The 22,690-nt window shown below is 40.6% G+C and overlaps 1 protein-coding gene and 1 long non-coding RNA gene across 4 annotated transcripts in view; one reads left to right on the top strand and one right to left on the bottom strand.

Annotated features, from left to right (window-relative positions):
* Positions 1-3,702: 3,702 nt before the first annotated feature.
* Positions 3,703-17,780, bottom strand: LOC142158674 (uncharacterized). Its single transcript, XR_012692843.1, has 3 exons — positions 17,662-17,780; positions 15,130-15,256; positions 3,703-7,340 (listed from the first exon to the last, which is right to left on the bottom strand). It is a non-coding gene; the product is annotated as an uncharacterized LOC142158674 (long non-coding RNA).
* Positions 17,781-17,786: 6 nt separating this feature from the next.
* MSANTD3 (Myb/SANT DNA binding domain containing 3) overlaps positions 17,787-22,690 on the top strand; it is a 74,007-nt gene continuing 69,103 nt past the window's right edge. Inside the window, exon 1 of one of the 3 annotated variants that reach the window (XM_075212879.1) lies at positions 17,787-18,121. The gene's annotated coding sequence lies outside the window, so the exon portion shown is untranslated. The remainder of the gene's footprint in view (positions 18,122-22,690) is intronic. The other 2 variants (XM_075212877.1, XM_075212876.1) reach the window with 2 other exon arrangements.

The raw sequence follows: 22,690 nt of genomic DNA, 5'->3' as shown, positions 1-22,690 counted from the left end.
TGCTCCGGTTTCCTCCCACACTCCAAAAATATACTAGTAGGTTAATTGGCTGCTATCAAAATTGACCCTAGTCTCTGTCTGTCGGTCTGTGTGTGTGTGTGTGTTAGGGAATTTAGACTGTAAGCTCCAAAGAGGCAGGGATTGATGTGAATGGGTTATCTGTACAGCACTGCGGAATCAGTGGCGCTATATAAATAAATGGTGATGATGATGATGATGAATATTATGTGGTAAGCTCTTCTCTCCCTTCCCCTCCTTTTCCCAAAAACCCTCTTTCCTAATTGTTTGTCTTCCCCTTCCCCCCAAGTGACAAAAATAAGAAAAACAACATTCTCGTTTCTTTACAGTAACCTGTCAATTGATTCTGTGCCATTTCGAGTTTTCTTTAAAGTGTTTTTTTTTTTAAGTGAAGTGTTTCACATATATGTCATATGATGTCTCACTTTTACACCTATGTTGTTTTGAAAAACTTCAATAATAATTTACGTTTCAAAAAAAAACACACAAAAAAAACCCAGCACTGTTTTGTATTAAGTTTTCCTTCTGATTTCATCTGACCTTAGCACTGGTACCTCCAATCAGTGTGACTGCAAATAAACATCACTTGCTTCAAAGACCTGCTTGAAAATTTCTTCAATGCTGAAAATTCTGTGACCTACAGATTAGAGCCATAATTTAATCCATTCCCGGCTGTTTCTGAGGTTTAGACCCAGCTTTTCCGGTACCACTGCTCTGCCTGCTACCCTGCAGCTCTGGTCAGTGAGATAGGCCAGGGGGGATCCATCCACAATCCATAGTAAGAGGTCAGGAGTACCAGCCCAGGTACATCAGTAAAGGGTACATTTGCAGTGTCAGTTACCTAGAAGAAACCTGGTACTGGATGCCGGTAAGGAGTCCAGTGGTGGCAGCATTTAAGCCGCTCCTACTGCGGCAAGAGGGCGTATTTGGGATAAAAAAAAAGGGAATGGTGGGAAGTAAGCCCAGCCGGTTCCCAGCAACAGCAAACAGGGTGGCATAGACGGTCCATCCTGTCACAAGTATATACGAGGAGGAAATGTGTTTTTTTTAAGCTGCCTGAAGGCAAGTAATCTCGTGTTAATTAGAGCTTTTCATCGCAGAACACGTCCAACACGTCTTTCTAGCCTAAAAGTACAGCAGAGGGCTGTTACCTGTTATCATGTATTGTTAAAGAGACAGGAAACCTCTGAACAATGTAGACATTAAGTTTTATGATGTGAATTTTGTAAGTTAAATTGCAAGTGCAAGATTAGTGAATATATCACATCCTGATGTTACATTATCTGATGTAATATATCAAACTGTCTGGTCAGATCAGGAGGCTGCGTTACCCCCTGCCAGTATCTATGTCTGAATCTGCTGCGTTACCCCCTGCCAGTATCTGTGTCTGAATCTGTATAAAAAGAAATCTGTTTGACTATGTAATGTATTATTCCATCTGTAACTTCTGGAAAGATCGTTAGTACCATAAACTGGCGTGTAACTGTCCTTATAAGGGCTATTTGAGCTAATAAAACATCACTGCTTCAAGATCCTGCTTTGACGCCTACTTACCTACTGCAATTCCTGTGACCTACATATTAGAGCAATCTAATCCGTTAGCCGTCTGTTCTGAGGTTGGGACCCACCATTCAGTACCAACGCTCTGCAGTTCTGGTTAGTGTGATAGGCCAGGTGGAGCCATCCATAGCAACCCTGATCTAAAGGAAGATGTCAGGTGTACCAGCCCAGGTGCCCAGCAAGGTGGTACACTAGCAGCAAGACCAGAAAGAAGCAGTTCTAGATGCCATTGGAGGAGCCTAGTGGAGGTAGCAGGCCCCTCCTACTGCGATGAGAGGTGCAATTGGGATAAAGAATGGTGGCAAAGGAAACCCAGCCGGTCCCCAGCGAACATAACAGGGTGGCATAGGCGGTCCATCCTGTCACATGGGCCAAAACAGAATCCATTAGATTGTATACTCTCTCATGATCATAGCCCTCCCTACTCTATTTTCATCTCTAAAATTCTTTTGTCTCTCTTGTATATACCTGTTTTAAGTATGCCCTGTTTTTCCCACTGTCCAGCGCTGCAGAGTAGTGTGGTGCCTTACAAATAAATGACGATAATAATAATAAATAGGCCCAAACTGTTTCCAAGATGAATTGTTCTGAGGCAGTACTTGCCATCTTGGACAATGGCAATTTGAGGGCAAGTTCAATAAAATGTTTTGGGTAAAAGAGTGACATCTGATGAGTGAAGGTGAAATTGGCCTATATCATTCCTAACATAGTGGATAAAATAAGCATAAAAAGCTTTTGGTTGAGGCATTGTTTCTCACTTTTATTAATATCACAGTCAGTGAGAGTAATTCTGGAAACTTTTGAGTGTGTTGACCTTTCCATGCTTATATTAGCATTACTTTGAAAAGAAAGTTTATCTTCAGCGTGAGAAGCCATTTTTCACCTATTTGAAGACCATGGGGTAAATGTATCAAGCTGAGAGTTTTACGGCGGCTTTCAAAAGTGGAGATGTTGCCTATAGCAACCAATCAGATTCTAGCTGTTCTAGCTGTGATTTTGCAGAATGTACTAAATAAATGATAACTAGAATCTGATTGGTTTTTCAAACCCACTGAAAAACTCTCAGCTTGATACATTTACCCCCCAACCTCATAAATACCTGATTGGAGTAAAATTATTGAAGTGTGTTTTTTGATGATTTTATGTGCAGATTGAAAATCCTGAGATCTACTAAAGACCAAACCACACATAAAATAGCATGTTTTTAAAATTAAACAAAAACCCCTCCTCCTTTCCATTTTATAAAAGGCCAGTGGTACTCAGGCCCCGCACCTAGAGTTGACCAGCCCAATGCGGAATCGCACTGGGCTCCTTATGGTAGCCATGGCAACTGGATACAAGGGTACCCAAGGTAAGAGATAGTTCCAGATTGTTTGTCCGGCTATTAACAATTATTTTTTTTCTTTTCCCATTGGATTATGTCGGACTAAGAAGGTAAAAAAATATTTATTATGGGTCGTTTTGCAAAGTTCTAGCATTGAACCCTAAACCTTTCTCTTGTATGCCTGTAAAATTACTTCTCTTTCTTTAAAAACAAAACAAGACAGCAAAGCAATGCATACAAGATACAGTCAGTACGATAAAAAAAAATTACACAAGCAACATTGATAACATTTGGATAAAACATCAGATAGGAAAATAAAAAGACATAAACGAGAAATAGATCGACAGGGAGTAGAGACATCAGCAAGGAAGGGTAGGAGGGGTGGAGACATATCTAGAGAAGAGCAGCAGAGCAATATAGTGCAGTAGGGAACGGTATTACAGAAAAACCCATAGGAGCTAGTTTAGATTAAAAGAGGCTGATGCTTTGTGTAGTATTCATACCATGGGAACCACTTGACTAGGGGGGAGGACACGGCTGTAGAATATTTAAACCCAGTGGTTTCCCTCACATAACTACGTTGAGTTTTGACAATAATTTTAGAAAGGGGTGGAGGTAAGGGAGATTTCCAGTGCTGGGCTATGGGTATGTGCCTAGTGACATAGTGATTTTGACACTGAAGATGGGGTGGATAGATATGGAAAAGTGCCATAGCTGGGTGTGAGGATACCGTAACCTTCTACGCTGCACAGCTGGCCTATCCGGTACCTATTCAAGGTTCAAAATCACCCAGGCAAATATCCAAAATAAAACAAATAAGTTTATTTAACAAAATGGTAGCACAAAACAGCAATAAACATATTTAATAACTTGCAACAAATAACACTACAGTCTGGCACAGACAACATAGAGGGTATAATGAAAACACCTCACCAGTAACCTTGTCACTCTCAGGGACTGTTATCAATCCAAGCTTCTCACCTCTCTCCTTTAAGACTACCAGCAAACGTAGTGGCCCTAAGTCACTGTTACTCCGCTTTCGGCGGACACACAGCTCCCCAAGACCTGAATAGGTAGATCAGGGCAACGGCAGTACTCCAGGCACAGATTGTCCCTTTCCTGACAGGGGCAGAGATCTATATCTCGCGTCTGACTTCAGTTATCACTTGGAAGTGAATGCCAATTTGCTGTCCTCTAGAGCTCTCTTTTAAGCCCAAAAATGACCTCATCAGCAATTTCAGGACCTGTCTGATTGGTCCTTTTCTGTATTTACCCGTTCACAGGTAAACATACAGCTAAAGGGATAGCAGATGAGTCCCTCCTGATTTAATTAGGGACAGGTATTGTTCTGTGGCTATACAGCAGGTTGTTAAAACAGGAGAGATCACAATCCAGACACATTTACATTTAAATACTGTGACTGGATCACATAAAAATAACTTATGGTACAAATTTAAAGGAAATGGCGCAGGGTGCTTATTTATATAATTGCACAAGCACTTATGTTTGATATTGTGTAAATGTTGAGATAGGAATTTGTTATTTCTGAGACCAGGGTAGAAAATTAGTTTTTTTCTCTTTTAACCTTTCTAAAGCAAATGCCGATTTCTGATCTATATATCTGATACAATGAGCCTTTGGTTACAAAGCCTTTTGTGTATTGTGATGTGAGGAAATGGCTTGTTTTGAGGTTAGCACTTTTTCTTTGGGAATGTGTATTCGGCGACTGTCTGAAGTATTCATGCCAGTCAGACCTTTTGACTTGCTAGTGGCTCTTCTGCCTCTGAAATAAGATCCAGGATGTCACAGCAAGGTTTTTAAGAATTTCATAGCGAAGTGTAAATATTAGTGGCTTTGCAATGCAGGTAAATCCATGTTTGTGTAAACAGGTTATATCCTGATGCTAAAAAATAGCCTGTAAACTGTATAAAAGGCACTATCTTGTATTGGAAAATATGTACTTCTGATTTTCATCTGATCTGATCACTAGTACCTCCAACCAGTGGAAGAGCAAATAAACATCAAAGACCTGCTTGAAAACATCTTCAGTATTGCTGCAGGTCACAGGAATACAGATTAGACCCTAAATCTAATCCGTTCTCCGGCTGTCTCTGAGGTTTGGACCAAAGCTTTCCGGTACCACCGCTCTGCCTGCTACCCATGCAGCCCTGGTCAGTGTGATAGGCCAGGGAGGATCCATCAACGGTTTCCCTGATCCATAGTAAGAGGTCAAGAGTACCAGCCCAGGTACACCAGCAACGAGATATGCTAGCTGCGTCAGATACCCAGACGAAAGCCGGTTCTGGATGCCGGTATAGGAGTCCAGTGGTGGCAGCCTTTGTAAGCCTCTCCTACTGCAGCAAGAGGGCGCATTTGGAATAACAAAAGGGAATGGTGGCAAAGTAAGCCCAGCCGGTTCCCAGCAACAACAGACAGGGATTGCCAACAGAAATCAGAAATCCTGTCACAGATTTCTGTTTGCAAGCGGCAGGATAACCCTGGGCGGATTTTGGCGCAGCAGTCAGGAGAAACAAGTTATACAGGAGAGGAATAACTGCAGCCAGGAGAACACACAGGATGTCCAATTACAGTAAAATGTCCAAGGCGGACCTCAAAGCCGGATTTAGACCTCATGGGGCCCTATGCAAGATACTGGTTTGGGGCCCCCATCCCTAAAACAGTCCATAACAATATATTTTTTTAGCATAGCATATATTAACTTTAAACACGTACTAGAAAAGAGAGTGCAAACAATGTTATACCAAAATTTTTTATCCTTTTTAACTCCTTACCTAAAACAGAGTGCAAATTACGTTTTACAAAACTCCTTCTTAGCTTTAAATGCCTTATATCAGACAGTGCAAACAATGTTAAGTTTGCTCTTTGTCTGATATAACGCATTTAAAGCGAAGAAATTGTTAACCCAAGCACAAATATTTTAGTGTCTTAAATACATATACATGACAAGTTAACCCGTGCATGATACTTATGCATTCTAGTCAAATCAAGCTACTTAAGGTGTTAAAAAGGTTCTTGTCATGCATTTGGGGCTAGGCCAGGCCTCCACAGGGGAAGAGCGTTACTTCCCGACGTAAGCGCCCTTTTTTAACGTGGTTTTGTCCACATGTCACCACCTCATCATTCTTCTCCATCACCTCATCCTTCATCTTCATCGCCACATCCTTAATCTCCATCGTCTTATTGTTCTAAAACCTCTCGATACACAACGTTTCTGCTAAACACCTTATCGCTGTGCTCAATCAGTCTTCCTTGAAGGCCAGTATTCATAACCTGCACTTTCACATTACTGCTTCTCCATACAATTGTCCATGACCAAACACAGGCTCTGGTAAATAAATACCCACAGGGTCAAGAGTTTGAGCCCTCAACTGGTAAATTTAGCCTTTACTACCCCTCCCACGGGGGGAAGGGGGGATGATGGAAGTTAACTGACTTCACTATTATAATTTTTTTGTCAAATAATGTCAGTATACCAAATTTCAGGTCAATTGGATGAGCCCTTTCTGAGAAAATAGTTTTTTCCACACACACACACACACACACACACTAACACACGCCGCTAGGCTTATATATATTAGATTATGTACATGACTACAATGATTTGTATGTTTTACATTGGATTGCAGATGTTCTACCTACGATGCTTATTTTTCTTCACTTTCTAATTGAAGAAACAAAGCATATAAAAAAAGAAAGGATCTAATAAAAATCTACCTTTATTTCTAGGCCCTATACCACTATGTACCTGACATTATTTACACAGATTTGCACTAATTCTGTAAAGGTGCTTACTGGGGGTGGGGGGGGGGGGGGGGGGAATCGATAAGTATTCTTTGCAAATTTGCCTTTATCATTAAAAACTTTTTTTTTTCACTATCCTAATAAAAGGAGAGCCCAATATGTTCTGAGAAAAACAAATTAAAGTTAACAAGGACAGATAATGCAGTCAAGATATTCAATGTCTAGCCAATAGGTAGCAAAATCAAAATGTGGTTTGGTCACAAAAGTATGAAATTCCTCTTGTCATTAAGGGGCTAATCATGAAATTTAGCATTCAGTGACATTGTAGCTAGACAGATATAAACATTTAAATTGGCTTCTTCCCTTTCAGCTTCCTCATGCACCATGTGAAAGACTTGAAAGCTTCCATCTTTTCTTGTGCAGAGGCCTCCACTTTCTCCTGTACGGGCAGCTGGTCCTTTACAAGATGACAGCTTGGCTATTACCAGATCCACTGTCCAGCTCATCATCACATTTTGGACGGAGACTTGATATTAAACAGCTTTTTTGGCGCTCAGCATCTTTACGGTCTCATAGGTCTTTCTGGATCCACTGCAAACTCCTGAGTGGGATGAAGCACCTGAGAAGCCCTGTCACGGGAAATGGCATCATGTATGTACTTCTGAATGGGCTCATTCTAAAGGTGGACAGAAAGCACACACATAACATGTTAGTCCAAGCATTTCTGATTTTACATAGAACTTGAATACTAATGTTTCAACTTTCTCAATCAGTATTATGCGACTTTATTTATAAGAACACTATAGTATAGAAAGAGCTTGAAAATATTTGTGGTGTTTACAGACATAAAGAAATAATAAATAATAAACTAAAAACTGCTCCAATGTTTAGCCAAACAGTTCCAGCAATTTACACTTAAATATCCAACAGCCCTCCCAACTGGATTGGTGACAAAACCCTATGAGAAGAGTATGTGGCAAGAAACAAATTATAACATAGGATGTTCATTCTATGGCGAACTATCTCTTCTGCAATGCTAAAACAATAGCACACTGACACTTTGGATCCAAGAGCTGCAGAAAACGGATATTTGATATACCAAGTAAAGGGTAAAGATTGAGCACTATTATTTTCTTTATTCATGTTACTATTTGTGCCGATTTAATAGAGATAAAAATCGGCACACCTCATGTTTCCCTCCCTATCCCCCCCCTCCCGATTCTCTCCGCATGAACCACAAACTACCTTAGTGATAGTGTCAGTATCCTGAGAAACATTAGTAGGCTCCCCACCTACTTGAATTACAGACTTGCAAGGAAACTTTACACCCACAATGTTGATCTCCCCACAACTCTCACCCCTTACTACACCACCTGCTCTGACCTCAGCATCCACCACCTTTTGAACAAAGTGATCTGCCTGCCTAACCCTAACCTTAGCCCTAGTCCTCTGCACTTTGGGCCTCAAGACCATCTCTGCACCAGGAGTACACACAATTTCCCCATCCTCTTCATCACTTGACAGAGAAAAAAAAAATCTGTTAGCCATAACAACTGGTTCAGGAGAACTCTAACTCGCTCTACCCCCTTTCTGCTTTCTTACCACCTTCCACTTCCTTCCATATTCCCCCCCCCCTGCTTCCCTACTAGTACTAGGCTGGGCTGAACCCACCTTTGACCTTCGCTTAGGCTGCGGTTTCTCATGTAGCTGAGCAGACATCCCAGACCTAGTGTGACAGGATAGACCGCCTATGCCACCCTGTCTGTTGCTGCTGGGAACCAGATGGGCTTACTTTGCCACCGTTCCCTTAAGTCATCTAAAATGCGCCCTCTTGCCGTAGTAGGAGGGACTTACAAGTGCTGCCACCACTGGACTCCTTACCAGCATCCAGAACTGGGTTTCTTCGGGGTGACTGACGCTGCTAGCGTAGCCTGTTACTGGTGTACCTGGGCTGGTACCCCTGACCTCGTCCTATAGATCAGGGTTGCTGTGAATGGATCCCCCTGGCCTATCACACTGGCCAGAGCTGCTGGGTAGTGGGCACTGCGGTGGTACTGGGTCCAAGCCTCAGAACAGCCGGGAATGGATTAGAGTTGGGTCTAATCTGTAGGTCACAGGATAGAAAAGTTTCCAGGCAGGTCTTTGAAGAAAGTGATGTTTATTTGCGCTTACACTGCTGGTTAAAGGTACCAGTGATCAGGTCAGATGAAAGAAAAACAGCTTTTAATACAAAACAGAGCCTTTTTATACACATTTGAGACTAGTTTTAGTAGGAGGTAATCCGTCCTCCTGTCCCTTTAACCAATCTGGGCTGATTCATGCAGCCTGCACGTGAATCAGCCCAGAGAGGTTTAATACCATTAACATTTCTGCTAGTGGCAGGGGGGAGTATACTTCCCCCCCTATCTACGAGCTGCCAGGGAGAGGGGGCTCAGCCCACTCTCCTCCCCTGGTGCCTCTCTGTCTGGGTGGGAGATTTATCTTTTAAATCTCCTGCCCAAACTGACTTCTAGGGACTGGACGACGGGATCTGACCCTGCTCCCTGGCCGAAAATAGCACCAGGGGAGAGCAGCCAAATCCCTGTCACTAGTTGAAGCTATTTGAGCTCCAACTAGGGACTTGGCTTCCTGGGACTACTAGGAGACGCTGCACCTCCTGAACCTATTTGCTTCCAGGAGGCTGGTTGCCAAGTCCCTCTGGCAGGTGGAGGGTGAAAGGGATCCATGGCTGCCTCTGCAGCCCCTGCACAGGGTAAGTACTCTATTATTTCACACATATACCTTCACTTTATACATTTCTAATACACATTTCACACTAAACCACATTATTACATTTAAACTATACATAGTTACACTCCCGGGGCCTAGCGCCAGGAGTTAACCCCTTCAGCGCTGAGCGCCGGTTCTTTACGGTGGGGGAGTGTCACGCCCTGAATCTTTCTGTACTGTGTCTGCAGATCACCACTTGCAGATTTCTCTGTTGATGTCATCAGCCTGGGAATCCCTTTATTCAGTGACAGCTGGACTATGGTTTCTGAGACTTCATGAGATTAAATCATTGCTGGGATTCTTTCACTCTTCTCCGCTGGATGTTCTGTGAATCACATGCTGACACACTGCTAGGCTCAGTCCCAGACTGAATGAGGTCATAACCTGGAAGTGCTCTCCCTGCTGCATCCATGTTGCCAGATCCAGTTTTCATACTGCCAGAAGCTTCCACAGCTACCCCTGACTGCACAACCGTTTGTATACTGTTTTCCAATAAATTAATTTGTTCTAAAATCACATTGTCTGTATTTTGTACATAGTCTGAATGGACAGGCAAATTAGGTGGAATTTGTGATCTCTGTGTACTCTGAGTGTTTTGCATGCTTGTCACTGGTTCTTACTCTGCACTTGTAGATTCAGCTTCCTCAGCAATTATCCAAGCACTTAGTAAACACACTGTTCCTTTTTTTATCTTTTTGCTCACTCTCCAGTTATTTTTTTTTTTTGGGAGAAAACTGCTCTATTTGGGCTAAATGCTTTGTTTCTTTCCTTTTTAAGCAACAGTATCTACTTACATTAACTTCTCCATCTCACTTTTGGCTACTTCTAGTTTACCTTTTACTTCTTTCAATTCCATGGTATCGCTCCAGTCACTAGAACCACCATTTTACTCTTTATTATTTTCACAGTCAGTGTCCATTACAGAGACGACATCTGCTGAAATTGTGGACTCTGTTGTGATGTTATCCTTCTCTTTATACGGCACTGTCTCTCCAAGTATTGCACCAGTACCTCTACCCACTGCAACATCTTCTGGGGCCTTAACCCCCTTTTTCTTTGCTTGCACAGGCTGAGTTCTTCCTCCAGGTTTTACCTCCCCAGATTTTTTTTTTTTTTTGGAGGTCTCTGAAACACCTTCAGCTCCCTTTTTCTTACCCCGGGTGAGGTAAGCACAATCAGATTCATCTCCAGGTCTTACTCCTTGGTGTTTCTATGCGTAGGCCTGGACTAGGCCAATCAGCCAGGGGACTTTCCCAGGGAGGATCCCCAGGAGGCTCCATTACATCTGGGTAGACAGCAAACAACAGTAAGGAAGTCAGGAGCTCACAAGCACACCTCACTGCTATTGGGCCACCAATCCGATAGTGGGAATCAACACAGGGTGGTCAGTTACATATAAAACACCTCTTTTGCCTGGTCCAACACTGTTTTGGGCATGAAATCAGGTGGCAAAGTGGGCACAGATAGCATTTTGATCATTTTGAATAAGTAGCTGTAGTTGCTACAAAAATAAATCCCATATCTCTTTGTCCAAAATAAAATAGACGATATACATCATCAAGGGATAAAATGGACCAATAGGAGTGAAGCTTCACATCATAAAACCCAATTCTCCTAGCATGGTGGCTCAGTGGTTTGCACTTCTGCCTCACAGCGCTGGGGTAATGAGTTCAATTCCCGACCATGGCCCTATCTGTGTGGAGTTTTTATGTTCTCCCCATGTTTGCGTGGGTTTCCTCCGGGTGCTCCGGTTTCCTCCCACACTCCAAAAACATACTGGTAGGTTAATTGGCCGCTATCAAAATTGACCCTAGTCTCTCTCTCTCTGTCTGTCTTTCTGTGTGGGTGTATGTTAGGGAATTTAGACTGTAAGCTCCAATTGGGCAGGGACTGATGTGAGTGAGTTCTCTGTACAGCGCTGCGGAATCAGTGGCGCTACATAAATAAATGGTGATGATGATGATGAATCCCTCCACAAAAACTACTGCATCACTACACAAATGAGAATATATACATCAAAGTAACATGACATCCTCTAACACAATACTCTGCATTACACCCACACACCCCTTACAGTCAGGAAATGAAAACAAACTTTAAATGTATGCAAGGGGGATTGCCTCAAAGTTTAATAGTGAAAGAACAGGATAGCAAAGAATCGAGAGACTGCCAGATGTTAGCTACCACCTAGGGATGTCTCAACCTCTGCCAGAGTCTACCCCAGCTCACAGCATCCATTTGGCCCCTTTCCATTTCCCTTATCTTCCAAACCTCGTGCAGAATACTATCTACTACAGGGAAGGATTTTTCCCCTAATGGACACTAAACACCGTGCGCTCCACGTGTAAAACCTAACAACTGCGCTAACTAAAAAACGAGTGCTTAAATCAAAATCCCCACACCTTTTGAGTGCTCCATACACCCAGTCAGGGTAACTAAGCCCCGAAAGACAGGAAGACCTAAGGTGTGGGACACTCCCTTGTAAACCTCTATATTAAAAGAACACCGAAGCAAGAAGTCGTCCACTGTCTCCACCTCCCAATAACATTTCTCCCGTGGACAAGCACGATTATAAACACCTCTATGCTTCAGATTCCCCTTAATGTAGAGCCTCCAGTGAAACACAAGCAAAGTTAGAGCTCTAATCTCTGGAGAAATCTGCTTGGAGTCACCAAAGACAGACCCTTGGAGCACATATCCCCTTGGCAAACCTTTAGTAACAAGGGCACATCAAAGTGAGTATGCAAAATCCTCCTCTCCAACACCCTCGCAGAGGAGTTTTTTGCCTTACCCACTTTGATCTGCCATTTGTCACCTTCAAACCCTGAACCACATAGGCCAGGAGATATCCATGCTTTACGCAAAGATTTTTTACGGGACCCTCATCCAACCATGCGTTGAGAAAGGGGTGCACCCAAACTCAAAAGCCAGGTACCCACTGAGGAGAGTCCAAAAAGAAACTCCCGAGATAAGATCAGTTCCTTCATCTTTCAGTTGTTATGGATGAACAAGTTGAACTTTATCAAGAAAAGTGTGACATACAAACCGAAGGATGAATATGGTCTGGGAATGGGAAACCCAGTGCTGTTCCTTAGTACTGCCTTCTTGGAGCTTCATCTCGGAAGTTTTTTTTTTGTTTTGTTTTTTTAAGAAGTTTATTTATAAGACACAAACACATATTTTCTACAAAGTAAGGACCGAAACAGCCCATAGACAATTACAATGTACAAATCCAGCAAGGACTGTGCACTTGCCCATGCCAATACACATAAAAACATAAAAAGAACTAGCAAGTTACACATACATTTAGTTGGACTGAAATGTGCAGAAAATTGTAGTACAATACCTCTAACAGTTGTATAAGAGTGTGGGGTTTTGTTTTTTTGTTCCAAAATATTAGGGGGAGGGAGGTGGAGGTAGAAAGGGGAGTGGGGTATTGGAAAGCACTCGTTTTATTAGTTATCGCAGTTGTTTGATTTTACACAAGGAGTGCACAGTGTTTAATGCTCATTAGGGGAAAAATCCTACCCTGTAGTGCGGTGGTGGATAGTATTTAGACGATAATGGAAATGGAGAGGGGCCATGTCCCGATTATGTATTATTGTTATTTTCCCTTAATATTCAGGTATGACAATGTATATTGTATGTAACCTTCTAATGTAATCTTAAAGTGTGTTTTGCTAAATGACATGAGTCTGAACCTATGCAACTGTCAATAGTCTTTTGAAATTAGCTAGTCCCAGGGACAGATAAGGATCTGTGAGTAGTTTTTTGTATGCAGAGGATGTGGACCTGACCGGTCAAGCTGAACGAACAGAGGTGAGATTCATGCCCTCTGAGATACCAGACATATTTCCGGGATAGACAGCTCACCTTCAAAGCCTTGTGATATTCTGGAAATTAATCTGTCCTGATTGACAGCTAACCTCCAAAAGGTGAGGGTGAGAACTATATGAAAAAGGTTTAAAATCTTCTGCCTTAGACAATAATGTGTTCATTTTCTCTGGAGAGACCTGTCAAAGGTGAAAGTGCGCCATCCTTTTCCTACTCCTCACACCCCATATCTTAACTAGTAAGTTAGTGATTCTGTTTTTATTTCCTATTTTAATTCTGAAACTTATTTGTGCAACTTATTCTGTATGTCTTGTTATTAAATGTTTTGCAATTAAGCCTTGAAAACATTGTTCAGATTAAATAAATTTAATCTAGCATATTCTCCGTGATTCTTTGGGAACTAACAAAGCCAAGTAAGGCTCATGCTACATGTGTATGCTATCTAAGTGTGAAACATTAATAAGTGGTTTTGGCAGAAAAGGTGTATTAATTGGTAAGTGACTATGGTGACGCCAGTCATGGCCAGTTGTTCAGATCAGATGGTTCCTGCGAGCTGGTAGACTCTGGCGGAGGTTGAGACATCCCTAGGTGGTGGTAGCTAACATCTGGGAGTCTGTCGATTCTTCGCTATCTATCCCGTTCTTGCACTATTAGATTTTGTGGAAATACCATTTTTTGTTATTAAGGTTTACATACATTTAAAGTTTGTTTTCATTAACTGACTGCAAAGGGTGTGTGGGTGGTATTATAGATTGGTGACGGGGTTGTTGTACTGCAGAGTATTGTTCTAGGGGTTGTCATGTTTCTTTGATGTATATATTCTCATTTGTGATGCAGTACTTTTTGTGGAGGGATTGTAGGAGAATTGGTTTTTATGCTGTGAAGTTTCATTCCCATTGGTCCATTTTATCCCTTGATGATGTATACAGTCTATTTTATTTTGGACAAAGTGATATGGGATTTATTTTTGCAATTTTTAATTTAAAAAAAAAATCAACCCTTGCAAAACTACAGCTATTTATTCAAAATGATCGAAATGCTATCTGTGCCCATTTTACCACATGATTTCATGCCCAAACCAGTGTTAGGCCAGACAAAAGACAAGTGGTGAGCATGTAACGGACCACCGTTTGTTGATTCCCACTATCAAATTGGTGGCCCAATGACATTTAACCCTTGCAAACTACAGCTACTTATTTAAAATGTTAAAATATGATGACTTTGCCCACTGATTTCATGCCCAAACAGTTGTTGGGTCAGACTAAATACTATTGCAGTTTGTATAAGATACACCCTTTAGTGTTAATTTGATGTAAAATCAGTGATCCAACTTGATTTAATCCTTTAAAAATAAGCTTTTCTGAATAAGAAGCTGGAGCATGAATAGGAAGCAAACTTCAGCCTTGTGGATTTATAGTGTGTGGCTTTAAGGGATCTGGAAAAAATAGGGATCTTTTCATGAAACACGTACATCTTTTTATAGACATTTTGGAATTTCCATATCCTATAAAACAGCTGTCATTCTACTTTGTAAGGGGGAAAAAAGACAAAATACCTTACCAATAAGTGTGGAAAATACATTGGCTTGGGATTTTTTTGAATATACAAAAACATTGAATGTGCCATCATTATATTAAATTGTCATTTAATTGTTGTTTTCTATAGGTGTAAATGCAATGTACAATGTCAATTTACATAAAGCGCTGGTTCGAAGTTTACTGCATGCGTTTATATATGTAATGCAAGAAAGACAACAGACGTAGACGTCCGCATATAACAAAAAGCGTATAACCGCAAATCAGTGAAACTCATCACACAATAGAGAATGTATATACCACCATCCCAGTGTTGTTCTAGCTCACCTGTTTGTTTACCACCTTCATCTTCTTTAGCTGTAACCGGTAACGTCACTTCTGGTAGCAACTGGATGTGAGGTGTTAGAGACGGCAGCGGCTTCGGCAAAGACAGTGCGCATGCGCATCGATCATCCTGGAGAGGGAGAATTGTATTAAAGCGGAGAGCAAAGTAAAACCTGCCATGGATCGATAGGAACTAGTACTAGTGAACTCCACTTTATAATAATGGCTTTCCTTGAAAGAGATGACATACTAACCTAAACCGAGAATCAATTGGCATAGACACAATTGCAGATCTACATAATGTAAAAATAACCTAAACATACAGTATTTCTACTATATGAAAGCAATGTGTTGTATAATTGTACCTAAGGCTAAATAACATTAAACTTATAGAGCAGTGGGAATTTCCTATTTTTGATGGAGATCCCCAATCTTATTAATGCAAATAAAAATGTCCCATCTCGTCTTAGTATCTACACCCAGGGCTCCCACTTTCTGTTACGCATCTGCAAAAAACTATTTTGTGTTACTGAAACAATTGTGTCCCATTGTCATGCTACTGCTTTTCAATTTATTTGTTCATAGAAAAAGGCCACCAGACCTACAGTTTATAGGGAAATTAATACTAGCAGTGTTAGAATAATCAATTATGTTTTGCATGTGTCAATTTGCACACAAGGGTGTTTTGTAGACTAGATTTACAAAAATGTTCATTTTAAAGTAGCTTTTTCAGTTACTGAAAAGCACTGAGCTGCCCCTTCCCTGTAGTGGAATCATGGGAACATCACAATGAAACAATTGTTCCTGTTTCTGTTGTAGAGCACAAGAAAAACAAATAATACTTACCATTCCAAAATGGTCACTGGGATGGTTGTGGGCAGGGAAGGGGGGTAAGGAACCAATAGGAATCTGAAAGCTCTGCATTCATGGCTTCGTATTGGTCCATGTGGCTACAAATCCAAGTCCAAGGGCGGGGAAATTGCTTTAAAAACTGAATACAGCTTCCAGGGACACTTGACAGCTAATCAGGTGGATTTCTGTAGGTCACATGTAGATTTGTCAGTCATAAAAGTTACTGCTACCTACACTACAAACATACAAAGTGTTACTGTTTCTTCTAAACCACAAATAGGCGCGCACAATGGATTAGTTACTAGGTAGGCTGGAGATTATATATTACACATAAATAGGCAGGATTACCTCCCAATAGTCCATGAAGACTTATTGGAAAGCGAGTGTGCCTTAACTGAAATGTGGGTGTTTTTGTTCAAATTGGATGTGGTTTGGTTGGATCAGGGGAAAGCTTATTTGGTCCCAATTTCATTTTTTAAGTGTTGGGAGATATTCACCTTAGAAATAACATTTATTTAGTGCAATTTTTATTGGGCCCGTGTTGCTCCTTGTTTCTCTGCGGTTGGGCAAAATAATAATAAAGTGATGCAGAATATGTTAAGTAACATTTCTTGCTTTATACATGTTGAAAGTTCTCCATATATTGGGCTGTGTACTTTTGTTATCATTATTTATATAATGTGATACCCCCAAGAGAGCATAAGCGTGAGACGCTATAATGGCAGAAAGGCCAGTGCACACTTATACAAGGTAAGTGATATCTGCATTTAAAAATGTACTTAATTTTAGACACTGTTCCTATGATGTGTAAAACTTGGTGCAGAAAAAGTGCAATTTGCGAGTTTAAAGACAATTGTCCATTTGACGCATGATAAACCAAAGCTGCTTTTCAGGTGGGATTATGAAAGGTTGACAACAAGAAAAAGCCAAGTGAATTCAGGTTCTTTAAATAATTTGTAAGCACCTTTGACAGGACTGCCATAGGAAACCTTTGTACCCACTAAAATCTGGTAAACTGGGCCCCACTTGGTGGCTAGTAAATAAACAACACATCTACTTTGATGGCTTGTATAAAAAAAAAGAACTCCAAATCTCGTGGCCAGTGAATAGCAATCATTTCATTCTTGTGGTAAGTGTGCAGCTAATCTCTCAATCCAGTGCTTAGTGCATAATGTACTTGCCATTTGCCTGGGTCAGCAGTCAAGTGACATGATGTATTAGCCATTCGCCTAGGTCTCCACTCTACTGGAGTATCAGACAGGTGGCAGTTTGTATAGTTTCCTTTCTGACGCTACAAACAAATCATTTGGAGCTTGCATCTACATGTTAATGACTGCTCCCCAACAAGCAAGCAGCAGTCCAAAGCTATAAGCCTTGGTCATTCCAGGTACCCTTTCACTGCAATCGCTCAGCACCTCTCTTCACTGCCTACCAAACGAAACCCCTAATGACTGAGCTTGTAATGGTGAGTTTTATTTATAAGAGTCTGTCTACTTGTTTTGTGCAAATGTTCAATCTGAATAGCAAAATGTAACCATGTTTCAGATATATTTTTTGTCTAAATGTATTACATAGTAATATTCAAACAAAATAAAATAAATATATAACATTTTTGGTGCATTTATGGTATAGCTATTTTCTTATTAAAATACTATATACACTATAGTTTGTAAACTGCCTTACACTGCAATGGTGCACTTGCCATAATACTTATAGCTCTACATATGCAGCATCAGTACGTCCCCTTCCAGGCTGTCCAGTCCAGCTCTTACACACCACAGCCTGCTGGCAGCATTGGGAGGAAGGCCTTTTGCATGCACTCAGGTTGAAGAGCCTCAAATGGCAGGAAAATTATCTGGCTCTGGAGGAAGGGCTAAGGTTGGGTGCCCTCTTTGTTCTCAGAAGGTACATTAGTAAAAACATTATAAACAAAAAAAAGCGGAAGGAGAGATTTGGTTCAGAAAAAACAAGCAGCGACCGAAGACAATCTATATAATACACAGCAATCTCTGGCTGGATCATATCACTGCTGGGTGCAGCTGAGCCTCTTTGTCCAGGCAGGTCTTACTGACTGCTCCAAGCCAAGTGCTAGTTAAGGCTACGAAGACGTGGAGAAAGCTCTTCAGGCTCGCCCTAATGCTTGGTAGGATTAATACCGTGTGAATATTCATCTCTGCAGTTTTCTAATGAATTGTTTACTGCCCCTCTCATTTCCCTCCACCCTCTCCCGGGCATTCTCCTCCCACTCTCCCTCTTCTTCTTTTTCTTCTTTTTTTCCCTTTCACCATCTATTGATTCACATGCATGTGACTGACTGCATGAGGAGACTGGTGTATAATTGAATTAGGATAGGATGTTACATTGATTTGCTTAAGACTAAGTGAAGTATGTATGCATACATCTACAGGTATGAGGGTGTCGGGGTAAGCTGTTCCATATTAAGCACATGCATGTTCTTTTCATTTAACATGAATCAATGTGAATGCAGTGTTAATTTTTAACTTATAATTGATTCACTGTGGTTGCTATGGTAACCTAATCTATATCCATTATTTATATATATTTGTATAAATATATGGTCAATGTTTTTGGTGAGGCCTGTTAAAATGTAGTTCATTATTTGTAGCTGTCATCTCCGAATTGGGGAGCCCACAATTGTCTGCATTATATGTTGTGCATGTCAAACGTGTCCCAGCAATAAAGCGTCAAACTTGTGTGTTGTACTACCATTTTTACACAATTTAATTTCGGTCAATGTATTATGAGTAAAACTGCAAGTTACAAACTACATGTAAACATTTGACATGTGGTTTCACAAATGTTTCAAGTTGTATACCTTAATGTGAATAAGATGCCAATTAAACACCAGGTGGTAGAAGGCCTGTACAAGTTAGGTATTCTTTTGTTAAACTTTCTTCACAAAGTGTGTAATTACTAACATAATTATTCCTACATAATAGAGTTACAGTTCTCTAAATTTTCTCCCTCAGTCTCAATGTCCTGGGTGCTGCATTCATAATTTTTTTACAACCTTGATCTTTAGCCTCTTCAGGCAGGGACTGTTGTCATAGGGACAAATGGTCATTGTGATGGCTGCATTTTGCTACTGCTCATAAGCAGTTTGCCCATAGTTAATTGTTTAAAAGCATCCACTTATGTGAGTTAATAGCAAAGTGTGACAGAATGAACCGCCTATACCACCCTGTCTGTTGTTGCTGGCAACCGCCAGGGCTTACTTTGCCACCGTTCTCTTTCGTTATTCCAGGCTATTTTTAGCATCAGGATATAACCTGTTTACACAAACATGGATTTATATGCATTTATATGCCCATAATATTTACTTAGCTATGAAATTCTTAAAAACCTTGCTGTGAGATCCTGCGTCTTATTTCAGAGGCATGATACATACTAGCAAGTCAAAAGGTCTATCTGACATGAATACCTTCTTCAGACAGTCGCCGAATATACATTCCCACAGAACAACAAAAACACAAAACAAGCCACTTCCCCACATCACAATACACCAAAGTCTTTGTAAATAAAGGCTCATTGTTTCAGATATATGCATCAGACATAATGCAGTTACTCTAGAGAGGCTAAACAGAAATGTAACTGGATCACTATTAAATAACTTTGGGTAAAAATTTATTTAAAGTGAATAGCGCAGGGCACTTATTTATGTAATTGCATTTGCACTTATTCTTGTTTAGTGTAAGATAGGAAGTCGTTATTTCTGGGACCAGGGGAGAAATTTGTCTTTGTTTAACCTTGCTATAGGAAATGCCTATTTCTGATGTATATATCTAATACAATAAGTCTTTGTTTTGAAAGCCTTTTGCATATCTTAGTAAGAGGAAATGCATTCATGTCTAAGGTATATGTTTGAAGTCTGATAGCAGAAAGTGCTAACGAAGTTTTGTGATGAAGTGTCAGGCCTGCTCTGGCCAAAGGCCCAGCAGGGGGTCGTTACTGTGTGTCCTTTTGCCAGAGTGAATTTCATAGATAAGTGTAAATTTTGTTAGCCTTGAAATGCATGTAAATTTCGGTTTCAATAGAGTATATCCTGTTTCTAAAAATAGGCTATTTCTGAACTGTATAAAAGAGGAGCTCTGTGAGCATATAGGGGTTCTTCTGAATTGTCATCTGACCTGATCACACTGGGACCTTCCACCAGTGCGTGAGCAAATAAACCATCTTGCTTCATAGACTTGCTTGGAATCATCTTCGATATTGCTGTTTCCCTGTGATCTACAGATTAGACCCTAAAATCTAATCCATTCTCCGGCTGTGTCTGCGGTTTGGACCCAAGCGCTTCCAGTACCATCGCCTGCCTGCTACCTGCGGCTCTGGTTAGTGTGATAGGCCAGGGGGGATCCATTCACAGCATCCCTGATCCATAGTAAGAGATCCGGAGTTACCAGCCAGGTACACCAGCAAGGAGACACGCTAGCAGCGTCAGTTACGCAGAAGAAACCCGGTTCTGGGTGCCGATATAGGACAAGAGGGCGCTTTTTGGATAACGAAAGGGAATGGTGGCAAAGTAAGCCCAGCCGGTTCCCAGCAACAACAGACAGGGTGGCATAGGCGTTCCATCCTGTCACAAGAAAAAACACATTTTCTACCCTGGTCTCAGAAATAACGATTTCCTATCTCAAAATATACACAATATTAAAAATAAGTGCATTGGCAATTTATATAAATAAGCGCCCCGCGCTATTTCGTTTAAATAAATTCATACCATAAGTTATTTATATGTGATCCAGTCACACAAAGTGTACAAGATTCTACCAAGAAATGGGAGCCTTTACATTTTGAAACAGTAGTATATGTACATATGATTCAAGGATATATTTTAGCCTAATAAATCTATCACATTTAACTCCTTTTATATGTAATAAAACTTGTGCAAAAGTGTAGAATGCCATTTATTTTTTTCAGGAATCTGTAGCATTGCTAGGAAAAACCCATGTGTTACAAAGACTAAAAATTTTAGAACCTGTGGAAAAACAACAAAAAAATGCTAGAATGTCATCCTTATAGTGAATGTTGTCACTTGACTAGGTGTATTTGTGTATTAAGGAGTTGCAGAAACCATACAGTAAGGCTCATTCATGAAGCTGCGAAACTACTGTCTTGAAGTGAAAATTTGTGGATTGTGCATCAAGATGGTGGTGTCATGGTGCAAATTATGTCTGAAAACATAGTCCTAAGCTAATGTTAGCGTGTTTGTATGGTAGATAATTTAGACTGTAGGCTCCACTGGGCAACGAAATGTGTGAACAATTAAGTATAGCATTAAAGATGTGCACAATATGTTGGTGCTATATAAATAAAGGTTACTAGTAAATTAATCAAATTGTGATGGGAGGATCTGTGGGATTGAGGTATTTTTTGCTGTGTTAGATTTTGTCTTGTGACATTAGACTTAAGTGCCTGAGAAGACGCATTTATAGGTGTTTTCCATACTCAGTAGGGGGCTGTAGAGACTTTTGCTCCCTGTAAAAGGATATTAATTTTACACGTCTTCAGACATTGGGGGGAATATGACACCTCAGAACATAAAATATACCTCTGGGCACCATAGCGGCCACACCCCCTGCAGTGGTTGTATTTCCACCACTGTCCTAAGTGGTGGTGGAATATGGTTTTGGCATATGCTTTCACTGTGAACCCTTTTCCATCATTATATGATAAATAGCATTTTAGGCATTTTTCTACCAATGTAATAAAAATATTCAATTATATTGTAGCAACATATGTGTTAATGACTCCCAATGTCATTTCACTCTTACGATTACTTCAAGAAATACATGAGGTAGGACTGAACAGTATTTTAGGAGAAAAAGAAAAGTGGTAGTTGGCAGGATTTTCAAGCAGTGTTTTTTAGTATTACTTACTTTTTTTTTTTAACAGAATTATTTTTATTGGGGTATTAAGTGGTAAGGGAGAGGAGTACAGAAAAGTGAAAGTGAATAGGAAGGGGTACATAGTGAGGAGCAGACATAACACAAGATACGTACAATCAAAATACGGAGTGGCATTAATGCATGAGTGTTCATATAGAAGGGCCTATTTCAGGCAGATAACTAGGTAACAATCAAACACTTGCATATCTTAAAGCGAAACTTGGAGATGTTATTCTGGAGGGTCAAGGATAGCAATGGTCGACAAATGAGCGTAACAACTTAGAAACCTCTACCTCAGTGGTGAACTCGTGCCACGGCATCCACTTGACTAAGGGTGAGGCTGGTGCCAAAGAGTAATTAACCTCTTATGTCTCCATCTCATAACTAAAGTGAATTTTAGCTACAATTTTGTGGATGGAGGGAGGGGAGGGAGGGGAGGGGAGGGATGCTTCCACTGTTGTGCAATATCTGCTCTAACTGCAGTAAGGATATGGCTCCACAAACAGTCTATGATTGTGACTGGATCACTCATAAATAATTTCTGGTATAAATAAATAAAATAAATTTTAAAGGAAATAGCGCAGGGCACTTATTTATATAATTGCACAAGCACTTATGTTTGATATTGTGTATATGTTGAGATAGGAAATCGTTATTTCTGAGACCAGGGTAGAAAATTAGTTTTTTCTGTTTAGCCTCTCTAGAGGAAATGCATTATGTATGTTGTATATTTCTGATACAATGAGCCTTTGTTTACAAAGCCTTTGGTGTATTGTGATGTGGGGAATTGGCTTGTTTGGGTTTTT

Source organism: Mixophyes fleayi, chromosome 5 (assembly GCF_038048845.1).
Source record: "Mixophyes fleayi isolate aMixFle1 chromosome 5, aMixFle1.hap1, whole genome shotgun sequence".
Taxonomy (NCBI): domain Eukaryota; kingdom Metazoa; phylum Chordata; class Amphibia; order Anura; family Limnodynastidae; genus Mixophyes; species Mixophyes fleayi.
The sequence above is the reverse complement of the archived record's forward strand: the minus strand, read 5'-3'. Positions and strand labels throughout refer to the sequence as shown.